This window comes from Chenopodium album, chromosome 16 (assembly GCF_948465745.1).
Source record: "Chenopodium album chromosome 16, dcCheAlbu1.1, whole genome shotgun sequence".
In the NCBI taxonomy this organism is placed as follows: Eukaryota; Viridiplantae; Streptophyta; class Magnoliopsida; order Caryophyllales; family Amaranthaceae; genus Chenopodium; species Chenopodium album.
The window spans coordinates 27,021,599-27,045,904 of record NC_137849.1 but is presented as its reverse complement, the minus strand read 5'-3'; the positions used below and the strand labels follow the sequence as shown (position 1 = coordinate 27,045,904).

The following is a 24,306-nucleotide window of genomic DNA, read 5'->3' as shown; positions in this document are numbered from 1 at the left end:
GCTGCGCCGGTATAATAAAAAGCCCTACCTAATAGGTCGCAATTGTGCCCTTCCCCGGATTCCAAGTTTTTTTGAGCTCCATACGGAGACACTCTCAACCGGGGACGTAATAAAGGTCCCTAATAATTGGATTCCCATGTGTGCATGGTTTAGAAATGAGGCGTTCTTATCCGCCTGCGGGCTTAGCACGATGTTTCTAAAGCGTATGTTTGATATACATCCGGTTTAATTCCGCTTGTACTATTGTTAGCCAATTATGATTTTGCACTAATCATGTGTTCATCATTTTTGCAGAAGAAGCTTTGAACATGGTGGCTGACGAGAAGACTCCCAAGCGGTCCTCTGCGCAAATCCGGAGAGACCTGGCGGAGGCTAAGGCCGCCAAGCTGAAGGCTGAGGTAAAGAACCGTCTAGCTCCTTGAACTGTTTTTCCAACAGACATTGCCGGTTGTATATTTAATACTTCGTTAATTGCAGGGTGGAGAGGCACCTAGGTCCTTTACTAAGAACCTAGCCAAACGGGGACGGGATGAGACCGCCTCCACCCAAACCAAGCCTGCAAAATCCACCAAAGCGGCTTCAGGTAAGACGGGCCCCGAAGGCTCTTCTGAGAGGAACCGCCTCCGCATCGGGGGGAGAAATGTCACCATCGGAGGCTTTGGAGTGCGATTTGATATGGTCCCATTCGGCCTCTCTGCGCCTGGGGGTAGTGCAATCCCCCAAGCTCCTGAAGGTAAATACAATCCCTTCGAATCTCCGCCTGAGCTAGGATGGCCGTTGCGAGTGAAATCTCACTCTCAACAGACTTCTTCGTCCGACAGCCGGCATCAAGCTGGTGCCGCCTATATAGCTCACTCACCCCCTTTCACATATGGTGCAGATCAATCCCCTCGATGGCCGGACGTCCAGGCGCATGCCCGGTCCATGCTGGCTGCCGTTCCCAAGAAGGAGAAGGATGCCATCCCGGGCATTGAGACGTTCAATGTTGAACGCATCACTGCACTCCTGTCTGAGGTATACCTGATTCCCCTTTGTTGGAGCTAAGTATAATATATCCCGCATGAATGACACCGTTTGTGTCTACAGGCCATGCTTAGGGTTGATGGACTCAAACGACCATATGCCCGGAAGAGGGAGGAGGTAAAGAGAGCCATTAGATCAGCTAGGGATTCTCAAGATGTTGTTGAATATCAATGTACAATTAATGAACTTGAAACTAAAGCCGAATTGATGCAACAGGCGGATCAGATCAAGGGTCTTCAAAAAGCCCTGGATGAGGCTAAGGAGAAGGCCAACAGGGCTGAAACCAACCTCAAGAAGGCGGAGGAAGACCTCAAGGCCTTGCAGGGTGCCTCCCAGGAGAATGTAAAACTCAAGGCGGAGGTTGAGAGGCTGAAGAAGGATGCGGAGCGAGTCCAAACGAATATCAAGGCAACAATCGAGGCAGAGCAAGACTGCCTGATTGCTGAAAATGAAGCGGACTTCGACGCCCGGTTGAAGATCGCCTGGGAAGCTCTCCACCCCAACAAGGACTATGGTTTGTGGGCTTTGGCTTTTCAATATGCTGAAAATGTAGTGTATTTAAGAGAGAAAGGGGAGCCGGAGCCCGAGTCCCTCGAGGCTTGGGCAAACGCAAAGCTTGAGGAGCGAGCCTGCCAAGGAGCTCCCCGAAAAAGGAGAAGCCATTGAGCTCTAATCCGATGGGGAAAATCCCAAGGAGGAGAACCAGGCGTCCCAGCCTTGATTTTTCTGCGACAGTATGCCAAATTTTAGCTTTTCCGGTATGCGTGCCGAGTATGTATATCTTTACCGACTAAGGAGTCGGGTGATAATTTTTATTTTTTGTCCCGGATGTGATCTGGTTAACACTAATATCCGGTTTTTACCGCCTTGAATGGAATTTGCCGACTAAGTCGGTTTGATGAATTTATTATTTTTCAACTTTTTGAATTTTTGCCCAACTTTTTAAAGCATGCGGCAATTCAGATAGTATACCGACCACTCTTGCCCCTGGCGGTTGTGTGGTTGGTTTCAGTACTTTGATTGATTGATTTTGGAATTCTTGATACTTTAGAGAGTATGGAATATTCCTAAGTCAATCAATCACAGTAGTGATTGCCCCAAACCAAGTACACAGCCGTCAACGACAGCCGTTTTACCCAACCAGGTATTCGTATATAGCTTCTTTGTGAGCCAAACGGGAAATTGCCTCCTGATAGTTAATGGAGCAAGGAACATATTGTCCGCCTGTTTGATGGATCTTAGACAGCTTAAAGGCCGTCTGGGATACATGCAATCCATTGCACCTGGTTCGTCTGCCCCATTGGAGTAACTGGTACAATTTCGTTGAACAGCCTAACAAAGAACTTCAGTAATTAACCGACTGATGTCACTTGACATCCGGTGTTAAGCTTAATCATACTTTTAGACTGTTTTGGTCAGACAGCTATAAGTTAACCAATTTAGTCGTTCAATCTTTGCCGTTTGCATATGCTGGTAGAGCAAACGATAGAATGCCCTCTGCGACGATAACACCCGGAGGGGCGTCGCCGGATGCCATACTCAAATAGGAGCAGACGAATTTATAAAATAAGTTTGCATTCGGCCATTGGCCTCGGTTTGAATATCATTTTAGCCACTAAGTTTTTTAACTTAACTTAGCTTTATTCATTATAAGGGCCGTCTGTGCATTGCACTGATGGTCCACCAATTTTAAATATTAGGGTAGCCGCAAAGTTTTTAACCTAGCTTATTATTTAATAAACCGTCTGTGTTTTCTACAGGCGGTAGCATTATTGTTACGCATGTATACATACAAAGCAATTAATATTGAAAACAAAAAGCAATTTTGTATTGATAGGCTTTTTATTTACAAAAATTTACAAGTCTTAGAAGTAGTACTTTTTCAAGTTATCTACAATCCAAGTTCTAGGCAGTCGCATGCCGTCTGGAGTTTCCAGGCGGTAGGTACCGTTTCTTACTGAAGGATTTATGTCTTCATCGTGTGCAATTACTAGATATATAAATGGATCAAATTATGGAGATGATTAAGTTCGGACATTTGGGTCGTCGTTTTATCATAGCTAGAGGTACTAACGATCTTTGTGCTAGTAAAATAGCCAAAATCCCAATTCGACGGATCCTATAAGGTCACACAAAGGGTCTAGATCGGGAACGAGAGGACAAGGCCCATGATGGGCCTCATCCTCCAGTATAGCTAGCCATATGGAGTAAGGTAAAGGGTTTTGGGCTTCCTAACCCTAGTGTAATTATAATGTGATTATAAATAGACTAGGTGCCTAGGGTTTGCAAGATGTATGCAACTATCTGATCAGTGAGATCAAACCCTAATTAGCAAACACGAGACCAACCCCTCTCAAACTCTCCTCTCTCTCACGGCTCTTTCCTCCCTTGGCGCCAGTGTGGTGGTTCGTGGTGGTGGTAGATCGTGGTGGTCGGTTAGTCCAATAAAGGTGGTGATCGTGGTTTTCCTCAATCACTCGACCAATCTAGTATTGGTGGATGGCTCGTTCGAAGCTCGTGGACTAAGTAGAGGAGCAACGCTTGGGGCTCTATTCTCTCCCTGATTTGTCAATCAATTGCTACATGGAATTCACGCTTCAAAGGTATGATTATGTGTCTTGTGTGTTATGCATGTGTTCTTGGGATTAGGTACTTTTATGAATATGATTCATGATTTTCCGCTGCGTAGTACCTATAAACTCCTACAGTGGTATCAGTTAGCCTCTTGCATGAACGCGCTTGATCATATTAACACGATTAATTTGAAGTCCATGTTAATTTTATAATCAATTAAGAGGGAGAAATTAATTTAATTATGGTTCAATTATTATATTTAATGTGATTAAACTTTTGGAATTGATTACATGAGATTTAATTATGCTCAAATAGCCATGAAGAGGACCGAATTTTAGCCCTAAAATGTTCGAAATTTTCGAACCCCCTAACCCTAATTTCGAATTTTTCGAAAATTAATAGCTTAAAATATGTTTTTGGTGCTTGATTTTTGATTTAATTCAAATTGTTCTATGTTTTATAGTTTTAATCGGATTGATTTATGCATAAAAATGTTTTATGTATGATCATCGATTTAATTTTAAGAGTTAGAATTAAATTGGGATTAATTTTATGATGAACCTTAATTTTAAAGTTGAATGTGATTTAATTTTAAAATTTGGACTGATTTAATTTAATTTTTATAAAAGTTATTTTAATTAAATTAAAAAATCAAAAAAATAAAAAATAGTTTTAAGGTCGGCAGCCGCGGCTGGGTGGCGTAGCCACGGCGGCTGCCGACCTAGTTGCAGTCCAAGAGGGAGGGAAGGGAGGGCGGCGGTCCAAGGTGGCTGGGACAGCAGCTGTGCAAGCATTGCACGCTGCTGCCGTGGCTGCCACTGCTACGGGGTACTGCTGCCTTGCGGCAGTGGCTAGCCTCGGCTAGCCAACCATGGTGGAAGCAACCGTACAGTACGGCTTTTTTAAAAAAAAAGAAAATTTCTGTTTTTGAAAAATTATTTCAAGATAATTACAAAATTGTTTTGGGATAAAATCGATTTTATTTAGATCAAATCTTTTATTTTAGGATAAAACCAATCTTGCAAAAGTTGTTATATTTGATATTATCCATATTTAAAGTTGTTAAATAGGTAATTATTCATAATTAAAGTGGTTAATTTTGGATAAGATTGATTAGGATATTCTGAGCATATTCCAAAAGGATAATAATTGATTTAAATAATGTGATTATCCCATAATTAGATTAGGATATAATTGATTTTAAAGTTATTTGATTGGCTAATAATTAGGATAGAATCTTCTAAAGTTGTTAGGATAATCATGGAAGATTAAATATGATTTATCTTTCTAGATTAAAATAAGATTTGATTCTATCTCATGCCTAAATTAAAATATATGATATTTTATGATTGGTCATGAATAATATATGATATTATCTAATTATGATTTAAAATATAAGTTATTTTAGGAAATGCGTTGCCTTAATTATGAACATTTGATGTTGTAGTTTAGACAAGCATGTTGAGTGATTTATTATATGGCACTTTTATAATATATGATATTATGTTACTATATATAGACTAGTGTGGCCCATAGATTTTAAAATACGATATGCGAATCGTGATGTATTTTTGTAATCTAAAATACGGTCTGCGTACCATTAAGTATGTTTGTAATTTTTATTTAAAGTAAATAGATTAGTTATTTAAATAATGTTAGTCCAAAGAAGCCTATGAAGTGAAGGCCCAAAGGAGCAAGGTGGATGGAGATCCATGATGATTCAAGTGGGAGCTTTTCATTTCTAGTTTTCTTAGGACTAAGGGGTCATACTATGTCATGTTTTATTGCATTAGTAGATTATGCATGTTAGATTTTATTTATGTTGATTGATGATGCTCTAGAGTTCACTAAATAATCACAACATAAATGAATCTAGATCCCAGTAATATTGAGATTGCTTTTCCAATTAGATACCCACCAATCCTTTAATCATGAGTGATGGGTCAGCCTCAGCAGAGTGTCACTTGTTATTTTAGGTAATTTGGGGTAGATCACGTTCTGCATATTTAATTGGTTACGCTCAACAAGGTTACCTAAAGAGTTTAGAGCCTTGAAGCAAAGGGAAATAATTAAACATGTGATGGATAATTATTCAACCAAGAGTTACAAGAGTTGTAATTAGTAAAGAGTTTACTCACCTTGAAAATGTAATGCTTGATGGTAGGGCCTCAGTCCGGTCAACTATTACACAAATAAAGGATCTTGGAATCACTTAAAATTCAATTGAGATCAATTATTATTGAATAAAGTGCTTTAAAGTTACCTAATTAATTCGTATATGGTACTTTAATGTTAAATTAAACATAATTATTAAACTTTGCCTTATTTTGACATAGATAGGTAGCCGTAATCACAATGACAACAACATTTACAATCTTCGACCATTCCTTGAGAAGGATAGGTTGACAGGAGAAAACTTTTCCACTTGGGAAAGAATGCTAAGGCTCGTTCTGAAATCTGAAGGTAGAGAGGATGTCATTGTGATTACGGCAGAAGTGCAAGAGGCACAAGGAAGCTCATGATAGAGTTGTGCCTATAACTTGCTTGATTATTGCTACCATGGAACCTAGTCTTCAAAAGCTTTTGAGGATCAGGATGCGTACACAATCATGCAAGAAGTCAAACCCTTGTTAAAGAAACAAGCTAGAGTTGAAAGGTACGAGCTCCATCATGAGATTCTGGATTATAGGATGGAGAAGGGTGCCACAGTTCATGATCATGTTTTCAAAATGATCGGCCTTATTCAAAGTATGGAGAAACTGGGACACCCATACAGTGATGAGATGGCAATAGACATTATTCTCCACTCACTTCCAGAAAGTTTTAACCAGTTTATCATGAATTTTAACATGACTGCGACTGCAAAGACTATGAATCAATTGCACGCAATGCTGGTTAGTGCTGAAAAGCAAATCCCTAAGGAACCTAAGAAGGAAGTTCTTATGATTCAAAAGGGAAAGGGGTTCAAGAAAAAGGGGCAAAAGGCTAGTGCCAAGAGCAAGGGCAAGCAAGTTGCCAAGGCTCCTGAGAAGCCTAAGGAGAATCCAAAACCCAAGGCTGCAAGTGAAAGTGAATGCTTTTACTGCAAGAAGAAGGGGCATTGGAAACGCAATTGCCAGAAATACTTGACTTCCTCAAGAAGAATGGAGCATCAACCTCAGGTATTATGTTATAAACATTTTAACTTTCACTTAGGTATGTGATACCAAGTTGCAGTGCTTAACATTATTAATGTTGTGTAGAAAGCTGCAAAGAAGTGAGGATAGCATGGAAATGGAGCTTGAAGGTGCACTAGAAGTGTTCGAGTGGCCAGAAATAGCTTCATAGTTTTAATTTCTGAATTTTTATGATGATTTTAGAACAATTTCCAGTTTTGATGAGACAATTTTAGTGTTAGTTTGAATACTGATTCGTTTTTTACTTGGCTTGGACAAGTGTTGATCCATGACCAAGGTAAGAAATTGTTTTCATTTTGCTAGATACGAGTTAAATTTTGTTTTATGACATTGATAAAAGTAGATCACAAAAGCAAAATTAGATGATTTAAAGTAAACTTACTTATAACAAAGTAAGATTAGGTTGCATAACCAATATGCACATCCAAAGTAACAATTGGATGGACTCTTATTCTTACGTGATTATGAATCACTTGAAAAAAAAGAAGTCATGCTTGATAAGGTAAGATGACCAAGTTGCCTTTTAGTTGAAAGGGTAAAAGAGCTAAGGACCTTTTGGAGCACAAACTTATGATATGTGTGAACCAATGAGTTCAAGAATTAGCAAAGAGATTTAATTATTTCATTGTTTTTATTAACGATTTAAGTAAATCGATAATTACTTAATGAAGTAAAAGCTTGGAATCATTGAAAAGTTCAAGAATTCCAAGAGGAAATGTAAAATCAGTTTGAGATAAACAATTTAACACCACAATATGATTGTTGTGATAAATATTTAACTCAAAATCAATGATCATCTAAAAGGGAATTGTTGAATTAATTCACAATCCAGAAACATTACATTTAAAATGTATGTTTATGAAGAAGGAATCAAACTTTGCTTGCCATGGTTCGATCCTAGATTAGCTTTAATGATTTACAAATATCGTTTGAGGATATGCATTAAAACAACAATTGCGAATATACTAAACAGAAAACTTAACCAAAGCAGTAGAAAAGATGTCATAAGAGTTATGATTTGGAAATGTTTCAAAAGTTATCTTTTCTAAACAGGATTAAGGGTTATGAAATCAATGTAAAATGTTTACAAAGATGACATAATTCACCCTAAATCAGACAAATAGTTCTTCATGGGTTTTCTCATGGAAACTAAGAGATATTATTCCTACAATCGCGTAGAAAACAAAGTGTTTGTTGCTCGCGATAATGTCTTTATAGAAAGAAATCTCTTCCTACAAAGCCAAGTGGGAGTACAGTTAGATCTCGATGAAATTCGAGACGAGCAACAAATGGATGTGGATAACACTACATCAGAGACGAAGGCATATGAAATCATTTAATTTGATAAACATATGTCGAAGCAAGCTAATTCCACTAGTGAGTTTTCTATCGTCCCACTTGAATGAAAGGCTTCAAAGAGTTGAAGAGAATAATTCTATTGTTGCTCATACCTATTGTAGATTACTTAGGATCAAAACAAACAGTTTGTTGAAATTCTGAGAAAAGATGGATTTTAAAATTTTCCTATTGGAATGTCTAGAACCCACAACCTACAAGCAAACTTTGGATAAGTGCCAACTCAAGAAATGGCTTAAGGCCATGAGATCCAGAATGGACTCCATGTTTGTGAAGATGTGTTAGTCCATGATAGTCTTACAAACAGGGTCAAACCTATTAGATGCGTAAGCCTATTCGAATTATTCTAGTTATGGATATCAAAATCACCTTCTTGAAATGTTCTTGATGGAGGATATGTATATGATACAACCTAAGAATTTTGAAATCCAGAAATCCTAGAAAGTTTTGCAAATTTCAGAAATTCATTTATGGATTGAAGTAAGCATCAGGGAGTTGAAACATTCGTTTTGATTAGGCAATCAAACAGTTTGATTTCCTCAAAGAACGAAAAGAGACAAGAAGTTTAGTGGGAGCAATTGATCTTCTTAGTCATGTATGCAGATGACATACAGTTCATATGAAATGACATATCAATGCTTGAATAAGTCAAGTGGTGGTTAGAGAGTTGTTTCAATATGAAAGACTTAGAGATGTTGAGTACATGTTGGGAATCATGATCCATGAAGTGAATCTTGAATAATGATTGGAATGAATCAAGAGACTTATGTTGATAAGGTTCTTGACAAGTTCATGAAGCAAGACTCTAGGAGAGGATGTATTCCTATGTTTCATGGTAGTACGCTCAGTAAAACTCAGTGCCTTCAAAAGCTAGTAGAGTTGAGTTGTACGGATAATGTACCTCATGCTTTTGCAAAAGGGTCCATTATATGTACCATGATATGTACAAAGCAAGATGTTACATATGACTTGTGCATGTGTAGCAAGTTTTCAAGTAAATTTAGAATAAGCATACTGAAAGTTGCAAAGAGCAAATCCTTGAGTACTTGAGAAGGACTAAAGGAATTTTTCTAGCTTATGGTGTTAAAAGTGAATAAGTTGTCAAAAGGTTATACGGATGCAAGTTTCCAAACACGCAAGATGAATTACTAGATATTGAAACAAATTGTCCGGACATTTGGGTCGTCGTTTTATCATAACTAGAGGTACTAACGATTTTCGGGCTAGTAAAATAGCCCAAAGCCCAATTGGACGGATCCTATAAGGTCACACAAAGGGTCTAGATTGTGCACGAGAGGACAAGGCCCATGATGGGCCTCATCCTCTAGTATGGCCGGCCATATGGAGTAAGGTAAAGGGTTTTGGGCTTCCTAACCCTAGTCTAATTATAATGTGATTATAAATAGACTAGGTGCCTAGGGTTTGCAAGATGTATGCAATTATCTGATCAGTGAGATCAAACCCTAATTAGCAAACACGAGACCAACCCCTCTCAAACTCTCTTCTCTCTCACGGCTCTCTCCTCCCTTGGCGCCAGTGTGGTGGTTCGTGGTGGTGGTAGATCGTGGTGGTCGGTTAGTCCAATAAAGGTGGTGATCGTGGTTTTCCTCAATCAATCAACTAATCTAGTATTGGTGGACGGCTCGTTCGAAGCTCGTGTACTAACTAGAGGAGCAACGCTTGGGGCTCTATTCTCTCCCTGATTTGCCAATCAATTGCTACATGGAATTCACGCTTCAAAGGTATGATTATGTGTGTTGTATGTTATGCATGTATTCTTGGGATTAGGTACTTTTATGAATATGATTCATGATTTTCCGCTGCGTAGTACCTATAAACTCCTACACTTACTTCTTCATAGATCCGGTAGGGGCCTTCCCAATTAGGAGTTAGCTTTCCTTGCTCATTGGCCCTACCGGTTACCTCCATTTTTAGTAACATAAAGTCCCCAACTTTTAAGGGCCGTTTATGCACTCTCTTGTTATACACACGGGTCATTCTCGGACGGTAAATCTCATGACGCAAGGCGGCATTGCCCCTGCGCTCCGGGAGTGAGTCTAATGCTAGCCACATGGCCTCCCAATTTGCTTCTTCATCGCATAGCATGACTCGTAAAGTCGGTTCATAATGCTCGATGGGCAAGACGGGTTCAGCACCGTAAACCATGAGAAATGGGGTTTCACCGGTTGCCCCCTTTACAGTTGTCCGGATGGCCCATAGGACATGAATCAACTCTTCAGCCCATAAACCACCAGCTCTTTCAATTTTCTTTTTGATACCGTCTAAGATGAGTTTGTTGAAGGCTTCAACTTAGCCGTTTGCTTGGGGTCGGCCGACTGATGCAAAACAATGTGAGATCCCTTGATCTCCCAACCAAGTTTTAAGCTGAGGCGTCTTAAATTGAGGTCCATTATCAAATACCATAGATATAGGTACCCCGAACCGGGTGATAATGTTCTTCCAGATGAAGGAGATGACATCTTTTGTCTTGATGCCTTTTATCGCCTCTGCTTCCACCCACTTAGTGAAATAATCCACAACCACAATAATATAGCGTTTTTCGCTTGGTGCAGGCGTATACAGACCTAGAATGTCCATGCCCCATTTAGCAAACGGGACTGGGCTGTGGATTGCTGTCAGGTCAGTAGCCGGCCGATGGATTAGCTTGCCAAATATTTGACACTTATCACATTTTCTAACAAATTCCATGGCATCTGACTCAAGAGTGGGCCAGAAGTAATGCCGCCTGACCCTGACGGTTAAGGATCTGCCGCCTGCATGAGAGGCGCAGTATCCCGCATGCAACTCTTCGAGAACTTCTTTCCCCTTTTCCGGGGTAACACACTTTAATAGAGGCTTCAGAAACCCCACCTTGAAGAGTTCTCCTTCTCTCATCTCAAAATTCGCTGCACGCTTCTTCAGCACGGCTGCCTCCTGAGGTGAATTAGGGAGCGTGCCGTCTGTCAGATACGTCCGGATGCCATCCATCCAAGTAGAACTTCGGTCCAACACTCCAATGGGTTCATCATTAGATATGCTTCGTTTTTCCATTACTTCCCAAAAGACTGACCGAGGCGTATCACAAGAGGCGGAGGATGCCAACTTAGACAGAGCATCTGCCTGGTTGTTTTCAGACTGGGGCACTTGACTTAGATGAAATTGTTCAAGTGTCCCAACTTCAGTCTTGACCGCCTGCAAATATTTGATCATAGCCAGATGGGTGGCTTCATACTCCCTATGGTATTGGCTAACGACCAACTGAGAATCAGAGCAGGCGTCAATTTTTGTTGCCCCTGCCACCTTACACATGCGGATGCCGGCTAGCAGGGCTTCATATTCCGCCTCATTGTTTGAGGCCTGAAATTTAAACCGTAGTGCATACTCATATTTATGTCCTTCCGGAGATTGGCATATTATGCCTGCACCACAGCCGTTCATAGTAGAGCTCCCGTCTACATGCACCTTCCAAACTTGAGTAAGGTTATCCGGAGCAACCGGCCTTGTCATTTCGACAATGAAGTCGGCATGGCCCTTCACTGCCTTTCTTGGTTCATAGGTGATTTCAAGACTTTGCATTTCAATAGCCCATTTGAGCATTCTGCCGGATGAGTCCAGTGTTGTCATTGGCCGCTTGAGGGGTTAATCTGTATAGATTACCACCGGATGTGCTAAGAAGTATGGTTTCAACTTCTTAACAGCCATATAGAGAGCAAGGCCAAAATTTTCAACCATAGGGTACCGGAGTTCAGCATTTTTGAGCACATGGCTAATGAAATATACCGGGAGCTGATTGCCGTCTCTCTCAGTAAGGAGAACGGCACTAAGGGCATGATCTGAGACGGCTAGGTACATATAGAGCGTCTCCTTTGGCAGAGGACTAACAAGCCTTGGCAAAGAGTGTAGATGCTCTTTCAATTATTAAAAGGTCGCCTCAGCATCATCTCCCCATTCAAATTTAGTCTTCTTCCTGATTGCTTGGAAGAAGTAAAGGCATTTGTCACCTGACCGTCTGAGGAATCTCCCAAGCGCAGCTAGACAACCGGTAAGCCTCTGAGCTTCCTTCACAGAGCGGGGTGACTTCATGTCAATCACCTCCTCTATCTTCTCGGGATTAGCCTCTATCCCCCTTTGATCAATCAGGAATCCGAGAAACTTCCCAAACTCAACACCAAAAACACACTTTTTGGGATTTAACATGACCTTATGCCGCCTGAGTGTGGTGAAGGTTTCTCGGAGATCAGCAAGGTGATCCGTCTGTAGCTTGGATTTGACTATCATGTCATCAATGTACGCCTCTACATTCTTTCCAATCTGATTAATGAAGGCTGTATTAATCATCCGTTGGAAAGTAGCCGGTGCGTTCTTCAAGCCAAACGGCATCACCGTATAACATAATAACCCCTAATCAGTGACGAAGGCCGTCTTTTCTGATGATCTGATGGAAGCCGAAGTAGGCATCCATAAAACTCATCAAGGCATGCCCGGCTGTAGAGTCGACAAGGCTGTCAATCTTCGGAAGCGGGTAACTGTCCTTTGGACATGCCTTGTTCAATTCAGTGTAGTCAACACACATGCGCCAAGTTCCATTCGGCTTCTTTACAAGCACCACGTTTGCAACCCAATCAGGGAAGTTACATGGCCGAATGAACCCGGCGTCTAACAGCTTCTTGACCTTGGTAGCTGCCGCCTGACTCCTTTCCTCGCCGTGATTTCTTTTCTTTTGCCAGATAGGCTTCTTTTTTGGATCCACGGCGAGCTTGTGGACGACGAGATCCAGGTTGATGCCTGGCATCTTTTCCACTCAAAAGGCAAAAATGTCTTTGAATTCCTTCAGCAGAAGGTGCAAGTTTGCACCAAGCCTTTCAAAGGCAGTCGTCCCCACCTTGACAGTCCGCTTTGGACGACTGTCGTCCAGACACCGGCTGGGGACGGAGATCATCTGACCGTTCCCTGGTTAGTGATTGCTATTTCTTCTATTTCTTCACCTCCACCAGCTGTTCGGTTCTTCTTTTCTTTGCGGCTGATGGAGGGGGTGAATCAGGGTCCTTGACATCGTCAAGGTTTATTGGCTCCTTCAGCTGACTGGCTGCAGCAACAGTCAGCTTGACGTCTGAGAGATAACATTCCCTTGCCGTCTTCTGATCCCCGTCGAGGGAACCAACAGAGCAATCATCCTTTTAATACTTGAGAAGCATGAGAGATGGGATGATGACGGCCTTGCACTCGTTCAGAGTGGGTCGGCCAAGAACGATGTTGTAGGCGGTCAGCTGTTTAACCACCTGGAACCGGACGACCATGTGCCGCCCCTTTCCCTTCTCCCCCAGCCGGATGGGTACGTCAATTTGTCCGACTGGGTACACAACCCCTCCGCCAAAGCCAACTAGTAGATGGGAGACGTCGCACAGGCTATCTCTGGGAGACGTCGCGCAGGCTATCTCGCTTGTAATTAAGCCGGGACAGACACTTGTAGCTGAAGAGATCAGAGAAGCTACCCGTGTCTATGAGGATCCGGCCAACCAGCTGGTTGGCGACCTTGCATTCAATAACGACTTGGTCGTCATGCGGTCGGCGAACTTTGCCCCGGTCCTTCTCAGTGATGAGGACGTTTGGGAATGTTCCACTTGAGGACGTCTGTCCATCATCAAGCGAGTGAATCATCCTCTTCAGATGATCATTGGTGCCCCAGATGGTCGGGCCTCCGCATGCGAATTCGCCTGCTATAGTGTAGACCGGATCCTTATCGCTATCCGAACTACTAGTAGGTTGGACAGTTTTTGACGACTGCCCCAGATTCGTCTTAGAAGTCGCTTTGGACTTCAAGACATAGGAGTTCAGTAAGCCCTTGTCAACCAGACGGTCCAACGTCCGCTTGAGGCTATAGCAGTCGTTGGTGTCATGGCCCACCTCCTGATGGAAGTGACAGAATTTATTCTTGTTCCGCGACTGAACGGAACTCTTCATAGGATTCGGCTTCTCAATGGTCAGTCGGTCCTTCACCTCTGTAAAGATGGTGTAACAGTCTTTTTAGAATTCATACCGTGAGACATACGGTTTGAATTCCTTCTTCTTTTTGGACGGCTGATCAGGTTCCTCAACCGCCTAGACTTCTTTTCTCTTTTTGCTCTCTTCAGCTTTCTAAGCCGGCTGAGCAGACCGACCTTCTTTTTGCTTGTCGGACTTCTTGGAGTCCGATTGATGGCTAAACGAGCAGAGGTCGGTGGCTTGAATAAAGCTCTCCGCCTCTATCAACGCCTCTTGGAGGGTGGAAACCCTCTTTCGGACAAGGTCAAATTTAAAGGTTGACCTGTCCTTCAGACCCTTGAAAAAGTCTGTATAGGCTACCTCATCAGACAGCCCCTAGATTTGAATCCTCACCAAGTTGAACTGCTTGACATAGGAGTGAAGCCCTTCTCTATCTCCCTGTCGGATGGTACTCAAGTCAAGACTTGTTTTCTTGGCAGGGATATTCATTGAGAAGTTCGAGGCAAACAGGAAGGCAAGCTTCCTAAAGCTGTCGATACATCCGGCTGGTAAGTTGCCAAACCATTGTTGGGCAATGCCCTTCAATGTAGCCGGGAAGCACCGGCACCACATATCATCCTCTAGCCCCTATATGTGCATGAGGTTAGAGTAGGCCATGAGGTGGTCCTCAGGGTTGGTGCTACCATCATAAGCACCAACCAAAACCTTGGCCGGCTGTGCCGCCTCGGTTATCTCCTTGGTGAACGCAGAAGTCTGTTCACCAAGTTTGAGCAGACGGAGCTGCCAGTCCAAAGGTTGGACGTTATATGCCGCCTGACCCCCAAAGAGGGTCGGCTGCATGAAGTGAGGAGAATACGGACCGTAGACCATAGGGGGTACATACGGTGCATTCCTAATCATTTGAGGGCCGAAATGGACGGTATTACCGCCTGTATGACTCTCATGCAAGGATTGAATGTTCCCTGCAGATGTGTTTTTAAAGCTGTCTGGAAAGCTCGAATTAGAGGCTGACTCAGACAGCTGCTGACCTCTCCTGCGCTCGATGATTTGCCGAGCGTCAGGTATAGATTTTTTGCTACCCACCGGTTGATTCTCCCGGCGGGGGCTTCTTGGATCCTTTTGGGGCAGAAAGATCTTGGACCAGTCAAGGGTTGCGGCTGCCTTGTCCTTTGGATGTGGAGTCGGCTGCTTGTCCCTGACTGGCTTCTTCCTCGTAGTTCGAGGAGACTTCTTGGTCGGCTGACTCTTGCTAGAGCCAGCCATTTTCTTTTCGATCAGGTCCTTGATCTCACCCTTGAAACTCGTCATGAATTTCATGAGCTCGTCCCTGGTGACTGGAGCTTGACCTCTTGCCGACTAGGTTTCCCCTTCCGGCTGACCAAGGGGCCTACTGGTACCCGCCTGGCTTTTACCTCGTTCTAGAGTGTCTCTGGGACGGATGCGCTTAGTGATGAGAGAGCCATCCTTGGCAATGTATGTTTCGACCTGAGGATCATCATCCTCATTGTCTGTAAAGTCCTCCGGCTGGTTAGCGTTGGAGTCAGGAGACGGTACAGACTCTTAAACCATCCTTGAGGTACTCTCCCCACAGGCGGCGCCAAATGTTTTGGGTGTTTTTGTCCCTCGGGAGAGTTATAGCTCGAGGACTGATCCGACTGCGCCTGTACCTGCAAAACAACGAAGACTCCTGGTGGTAGGAGCTCCGCCTCCGACGATCAAGTTAGTACTTGAAATTGGGTAGGAGAAAGTGCGGAAAATGAAAAGTGAGATCTCCTCGGATTCCGAGATCATGTGCTTCTCTGATGTAAGAGAATGTAAGGTCTGCTGTAATAATTAATTCTTGTCCCGAAAATGGGGGAATCTCCCTATTTATAGGGTCATGGGGAAACGTGCCCCTGATTAGATCACTCTGACCTAACTCTGTTGGGCTGTGCCGTATTACGGCTTTCTCGGGATTTGGGCCCTTGAAGGCCGCTTTTTTCTCCCAAGCTCTAGGAGGGACACGTTTCAAACGGAGACTGGTCCAATTCGGACCAACCAAAGTATGACATGTGTCAGGATTTGATTGGCCCACGTGGCATGGGTAAAATTACCCAAAACACGTAGTATAATAACTTAAAAAATAGAAAACTGATTCATTTCATGAATTTTTAATTATTTGGGTATCTCTTCATCTTAAAATTCAGAAGGAAAGCTTTCCTCTTCCATGGTTTGCTACGCCAGTACTTTTACTCCTCCTAGGACGGCTAATTTCCAGCGCTCTCTGCAGCCATTGAGTAAATAATCTAACCTATTTCTCACATGCATTTTCGTAAAATTTTATAGAGAATCAATTATTAATGTTAATTTCTGGGCGAATTCGATGTAATTTTTTGTTAATGATGGGGCTTTTTTTCCTCGTAATTATATTATATAGTTTTTATTTTAAGGAGTTATTCGTTGAATGAAGTATTCGGTGAATTAGTATGCTGCTAACTTGATTGGTTGTATTTGGGGGAATTTGGTAAATTTTTTCTTGAAATATTTGTGCATATGTTATGTTGATTGAGGATTTGTTGGGGAACTGGTATCATGATTGTTGTGCGGATTGGAGTTATGAATGTTGTGGTGGGGTGATAACAACTGACAGATAGCTATTTTTGTGGTTGAAGCTTAATTTGATTGGGATGGTACGAACTTGTGGATTAATTAGCAATTCTGAAAGTTTAAGACATTTTTTATTTCCAACTCTGAACTGTTAAATGTTAACTGCTGAAATTTATAGCTATATGCGATTGATTCACATTTTTTTTTCCTCTTGAGCAGGCAAATGTGACTTATGAAGCATTGAAGAATCGGAGATTCAACCGGATATGGAGGTTTACAAATTAATGATAATGATGTATGTCAATGCTATGGGTGGAACACTCCTAAGAGAAATGGAGCTGCATAACATAAACATGCAACTTTTCATACTAATGGCCTAGAAAAAGACTCCAGTGGAAGAAGTAGATGGATCTTAGGAATAGTGGAAGTAATAGATAGAACTTGTTGAATGAAAGTGGTTGTAAAACATGTAAAAAAATGTCATGGTCTCTTTTACTTGGAAAATCACTTTGACTAATTATGCATTAATGTTTGACTTACTTTATGCCTAGAACGAACAAAAATGAATAAATGTATTTTGATTACTCATTAATGTCAAGAATTATTTATGTAATTTATCATTTATTTTTTTGAAGACATGTATTTTATCATTTGGTTACTCTTATTCCGTTTGTATTTTTTTAAGTGTTACATTTGACTATTTTATTAATCACGTAATGGTTTTGACTTATATATATATATATATATATATATATATATATATATATATATATATATATATATATATATATATATATATATATATATATATATATATATACTCTTATTATATAATACATTGTCGGATTTGCTATAATGTATATTTTCATAATATCAATTCTCCTATAATTTTACTAATATATAATAAAATAAGTTAATAATCAAAGTCATGTTTCAGCATATATCTCAGTGGTACATTTTTAATAATTTCATTATTAACAATGTTAGTGGTACCCTTTTGTATGTCAATGGTACCCTGGATAATAATGTGTTGTTTTTGTATATCAATGGCACACTCTAATCTACCGAATAATTGTTTTTGGTTCTAAGCATGGGATATGCATGTTAAATTTAATACTCGTAGTTAATTGAACATTAGAGTGTGCACGGTGTTGTTATGATTTGAAAAAAAAAAAAAAAAAAAAAAAAAAAAAAAAAAAAAACTATGATAGCATACACAATACTTAAGCCTTGTTTGGTTGACAAACAAATTCATGGGAAGTTTGATTTCCTATAAACTAATATATGCAATACTTATTTGGTTGATAATAATGTAGGAATTGGGACTTTCTAAGAAGTTCTACTTCCCACAAAATGGAGGAATTAATAAGTTACCTAGTCCTCCCTAGGTAAGTTAAACTTCCAATGAAAAGTAGAAATTTCTATATTCAACCAAACAATTTTTGAAAATTCCTAGAATTTACAATTTCATAGGAATTGAGATTTTATGGGAATTTTTACTTCCTACATCCAACTAATTAATTGAACATTAGAGTGTGCGCACGTTGTCATCTGAAATTACAGACATCTAATAAAGACCCTAAAATATCTTTTTATATATATATATATAGGAATGAATTTATAGCTGTGGTGGTACCCTAGTAGGTACCAGTGGTACCCTCGTGAATTCCAAGTGTACTTTTGTTTTACTAAATGATGTATGTGTTTAAATTGTACCCTATGATATTATAATGGAACCCTTTTAATGTGCAATGGTACTGATGTGACATTAAAGGGTACTTAGTTGTTATCTACCATTTGCTCTTATATTTTAAATAACAGTTGAATCAAATATAATATCAGTAGTACCCTTCTGTAAGTTAGTGGTACCCTTCTATGATTTAATGATACCCTTTTGTATAGAAAAAGCTAAAAGGAGTAATCAAATGATATATTACATAGATAAATCATGACATTTATGATTAATCAAATGACATTTATTCATTTTGTTCTAGGCAAAAAAAAGTAACTCATTTGATTGAATAGGGCATAATTAGTCAAAGCGATTTTCCAAGGAAGCGATCATGATATTTTTTTACTCCCTCCGTGTGTTACATAAATGAAATGTTTTGACGTTTTGCATTATTAATCTAATTCACTATGATTAATGTTTGTGATTATACATAAAATTAAATATAGTCATGTGGGTGCTTGTTGGAATCGTCTAAATGAATAATTTATTAATATTCAATTGTTATAATTTCCATTTATTGATAATTAAAGATATTTTCAGTCAAAATTTTGCATTGGCATGGTGTACAACGGAAACGTTCCACTTAAACATTGTAGGAGGGTCCCACTGAAACAAAATAGGGAATGACTATATAGGGTGAATTGCAGGGTTACACTCACACAATGAAGGGATCCACCAAAACATTGTAGGGTTCCACTAAACTAATGTAGGGTTCCATTGTAATTAAGGGTAGAATTCTCTGATTATGTTTGCAGGGTTATACTTGTGCAATGAAGGGTTCTACTAAAATAATGTAGGGTTCTAATGAAATAATGAAGGGTACAATTCTTCGATTATGTTTAGAGTACATTTAATTATTGTACACGTACCAATTAACAATTGTGATTATGTGTTTGTGGGTAAGAAGTTAAAATCAGTAAATGTCTTAAGAATATTGATATGGTTTGTATTAAACATAGATTATAAAAATATCTTAAGAATATTGAGAGAATGAACAAACATGTTGTTTGTGTTTGGACCATCAAGCTTGACATGAAAATTTGTTAGATTAGATATTACAAGTAATTATCTATTGATCTAACTTGTTGATTGGAATATTAAAGATTTACGTTAATTATAAAGTTCATGAAAAAAATGTTAAACTTGAAGTTATTGAACGTTATTCATTGAAGGTATTGTTCATTGATTTTTGGTTTTGGATCAACTTAAAAAGGAATGAAGGGTACAAATCTATACCCTAAATTAGAAGGGTTCCACTAAAGTATAGGAGAGCCCCTTTGAAACAATCAAGGGTGCAACTCTTTACACTTAATTGGAAGGGATCCACCAAATTATCATAAGGGTTCTACTGAAATATAGTAAGGTTTCATTGAAACAATAAAGGGTACAACTGTTTAGACTAAATTGGAAGGAATCCACAATATTATTGTAGGGTTCTACTGAAACACTGTAAGGTTCCATTGAAACAATGAAGGGTGCAACTCCTTAAATTGAATTGGAAGGATTCCATTAAATTATAGTAAGGTTCTACTAAAACACCATAGGGTGCCATTGAAACAGTCAAGAGTACAACAATATAAACTGCTTTAGATGCGGTCTCTAGCTAAATAGTCTCTTGGGCAAAGAGACTTTTTTATTAGAGGTGATCTCCAGAAAAATAAAATAAAAAAATAATAAAAAATAAAAAAATAAATTGAGACTGCCTATTTCAGATAGGTAATCCCATTTTTTAGAAAACTAAGACCGCCTAATTATGATAGGGAGTCTATTTTTTCAGAAAATGGAGACCGCCTATTTAAGATAGGTAGTTTTTTTTAGAAAGTTGAGATCGCCTATTTAACTTAACGAGTCTTTTTGGTCACAACTTAGCTGATTAAATTTGATTTTTGTAAAAATTAAATTATTTAATCCAAACAGAAACACAATTCATCCTTATAATTTAATTAATATTTATATATGTAATATGTAATATTTAGATTACATAGATTTGTACTTCTAAAATTCATCTCCTCCAAACCCTCCCCCTTTCCCATTTCAACAGCCCCTTTCACCTTGTGCTCATCGGCAACCCCCTTCCAATTTTAGGGGCCCTTTCACCTTATGCTCATCGGTGGCTCCCTTCTAATGTACATGTACTTTAGAGCTAGGCTGCAAAAAGCATCCGACAAAAAAAAAAAAAAAAAAAAAAAAAAAAAAAAATAAAACTAATAGAACAATAAGATGTTCATAATGCATTATTCATCGGCTCATTATCACTCGTCTACATAAACCAAGGAAGAATCATTCAAATTACAACAAACTAATTTAATTAATAAATCTTAAGAACTGAGAAAAGACATAAATAAGAGATTCAGTGCATACCTTCCTAGAAAGCACATCGACAGAAACAACATGAGAAATGGTATCTTGTGCAAATATCACGGGCATATTCGTTTTGAACTAGAGAAGGCTCCAGCTTTTCCACGACATAATCATACTTATGAACAGGTTCTTGTTCAACAGTATCCATCCTCTCTTAATAGTCCAGCCATGCTCCTTCTCAAATTATTCTCTTTCAGAATGGAGCACTTTCACAGCATATGCCCCACCACTTGTTAATGGTTGTTCGAAAGCAGTTCTTTCAACGTATCTTGCACAAGTTTTCTGTTCAATATTCACCTTAATTAGGAACTAATTGTCTAATACTAGCAGTAAAACTATAACAGCATACTATCAGACACAACCTAAAGGAACAAAGATCATATCCAAATTACCAAAGAAGAAACAAATATAAAAGCTCTGAGGCAGTGTGAGCTATTCCACAACCACAAAACAAACTCTTTAAGTAAAAACTATCCCACTCACTTGCATACTTCAATTTTTTTCATCATTTACTGGTCTGTAAACTTTGAAATATACGAGAAAATTCGTACTCATTCTATCTATTCATCCAGGTTACCCAAGTGAAAAGCTTTCCCTTCCAAGTTCATCTTAATATCTAATGACTTAATACCAACAATTTCAGAAAAAATCCGACATAAACGGACACAAAATCCAAAGGCCATTAGCTCTGTTGACAACAGAAATACAATTTCCAGGTAGCATAATATACTGCAAAAATTCTCAATAATTTTCCCACATACATGATAAATACACCCATAATTCCTAATTTTCTACTCATAACATAATCATTTAGGGGAAAAAAACTGAGTCAGATATACAAGTTATTACAAAATCATCAAATATTATTAAAAAATTATAATTCCTTGAAATATATACCTGATCAATACTAGATGGATACTTGTCATGATGAAAAGTAAAAATTAATATGGATCTAGCTTGAATATGATTCATACTAACAGTAAATTGATCTTGTAACATCCTAGCCCTTTCATCACACATACTAGCAAGGCTTTCTTTTCTTTTTTCAACATCATATGAACTCATGAACCAAAAAACCCCAAAACAAAATATGATCCAAAATACCACCCAAGCAACCAAAAGCTTCTTCCACCATGATTTCCTCAACTTCATCGACCCTATATAGTGGTAATAGTAATGGTGGATCATACGGCTATTCGACGTGATATTGACCACCAATCACCCACCACTTAACCATCACCAACACCACTGTCGTTGCCGCTGCCAAGCAAACTAGGCTTGCCGTCCATCACACCACCATTAATCAGCCAATTCATGGGGCTCACAGAGATAAACCAACAACATAGCAGTAATAGTACATGTCCTGCTTTTAACCCAAAACCAAGAACATGTAACAAACTCATCCACTGTATAGTAAACTACTAGTAATCTCAGCTCGTAACAAAGTAATCAAATAAGTAATCAACTTCTCTAAACCAAAACTTACATAAATAATCAAAATCACATATAAAACAACACCAAAATCAACAAACAATAACTGTTTTACATAATATTGAATGTGGAATCAAAGTAATGACATACCATCTCAAAATCCCTATTAAGCTCAGCTCAGCAAGATGAATCCATACCTACAAACCTTGCAGAAATTTTTGCCTACCCATAAAAAAAAAATAAAAAAAAAAAATAAATCCCAAATCAAACTAAAAAAATTTCAAGCAACCACGGTATAGAAATAGAACAATCTGATTACTCTCAAACAAGGCAACATACATACAATCGTTCATTTAGCTAAGTTGATTACTCTCAAACAAGGCACCATACATTATCACAATCTTCATATCAAGAACCAGATAATAGAACAATCTTATCAATGCCAAACAAGGAAACCAACTAGCGATGTTAAGGTTAGCATAACAAAAAATAAAAGCACTTCCCATGAAATTAAAAGAAATGAAAACCAACTAGCGATGTTAAGGTTAGCATAACAAAAAATCAACTATGAAAATCAAATCAAAAGTTTAGCGATGTTAAGGTTTGCAACTTTTTATAAACCCTAACTCAATTTTGGGAATAAATTTATATTGCGTTAGAATCATCAAATTGTAAAAATTTCTTAAACCCTAAATTATAAATTCAATAACACTTTAATTACCTGAGTTCGACGCCTGCTATGCTCCATTCTTCAACACAGCCACGCACATACGGAGCGATTATGCGATTAGTGATTTTCCAGATCTCCAAAGGCTAGAGGAAGAGAGAGACAACGGAGGGAGAGGGGGAGGGAGAGGGAGAGAGAGATAGAGGGGGTGTTTGCAAACCAGCTTTTCAGCTGGCTTTTGGCTTTTTTTGGCTTTTGGCTTCTTCAAGTTGGTCAAACAGCCAAAAAACATGTTTGGTTAGTGGCTTTTTTAACTAGCTGAAAAGCTGGCTTTTAAGCCCAAAGTCAAAAGCTAGTTGGAGCAGCTTTTGGCTTATGGCTTTTGGCTTGTTGACATAATTAAGTTTTGATTAATAATAATTAATAATTAATAATTAATAATTGATAATTGATAATTGATAATAATTGATAATTAATAATTGATAATTGATAATTAATAATTAATAATAGTAATTAATAATTAATATCTAATAATAGTAATTAGTAATTAGTAATTAGTAATTAGTAATTAGTAATTAGTAATTAGTAATTAGTAATTAGTAATTCATAATTTAATAATTAATAATAAATAATCAATAATTAATAATTAATAATTAATAATTAATAATTAATAATTAATAATTAATAATTAATAATTAATAATTAATAATTAATAATTAATAATTAATAATTAGTAATTAATAATTAATAATTAATAATCAATAATTAATAATTAATAATTAGTAATTAATAATTAATAATTAATAATTAATAATTAGTAATTAATAATTAGTAATTAATAATTAGTAATTAATAATTAATAATTAGTAATTAATAATTAATAATTAGTAATTAGTAATTAGTAATTAATAATTAGTAATTAATAATTAATAATTAATAATTAGTAATTAATAATTAATAATTAATAATTAATAATTAATAATTAGTAATTAATAATAAGTAATTAATAATTAATAATTAATACTTTTTTGAAACATAAATTATTAGTATTTAATAATTAGTTTTTAATAATTACTATTTAATAATTAATAATTAATTATTATCATTGAATAATTAGTTTTTAATAATTAGTATTTAAATGGAGTAATATACAATTATTAGTAATTTCTAACCAATAATTAATTAATTTAAATTATAATTAATTATTATTAAATTATTGTAACCTTATTGTAAATAATTAATAATTAATTTACAATTATAATTACCAATTATTCATTATTTTAATTAATATTAAAGTACTATATTAGTTCATTAGTGTTAATATAGTTTAACAACAGCTAGCACCCAACAGCCAATTTACCAAACACTACAACTCTAGTCAAACAGCTAACTCAAAAGCCAATCTAAACAGCCAGTCA

At 38.0% G+C, this 24,306-nt stretch overlaps 1 long non-coding RNA gene across 1 annotated transcript; it reads right to left on the bottom strand.

Annotated features, from left to right (window-relative positions):
* Positions 1-20,429: 20,429 nt before the first annotated feature.
* Positions 20,430-23,051, bottom strand: LOC145585055 (uncharacterized). Its single transcript, XR_014100534.1, has 4 exons — positions 22,943-23,051; positions 22,372-22,443; positions 20,791-21,072; positions 20,430-20,577 (listed from the first exon to the last, which is right to left on the bottom strand). It is a non-coding gene; the product is annotated as an uncharacterized LOC145585055 (long non-coding RNA).
* Between the last annotated feature and the right edge of the window lie 1,255 nt (positions 23,052-24,306).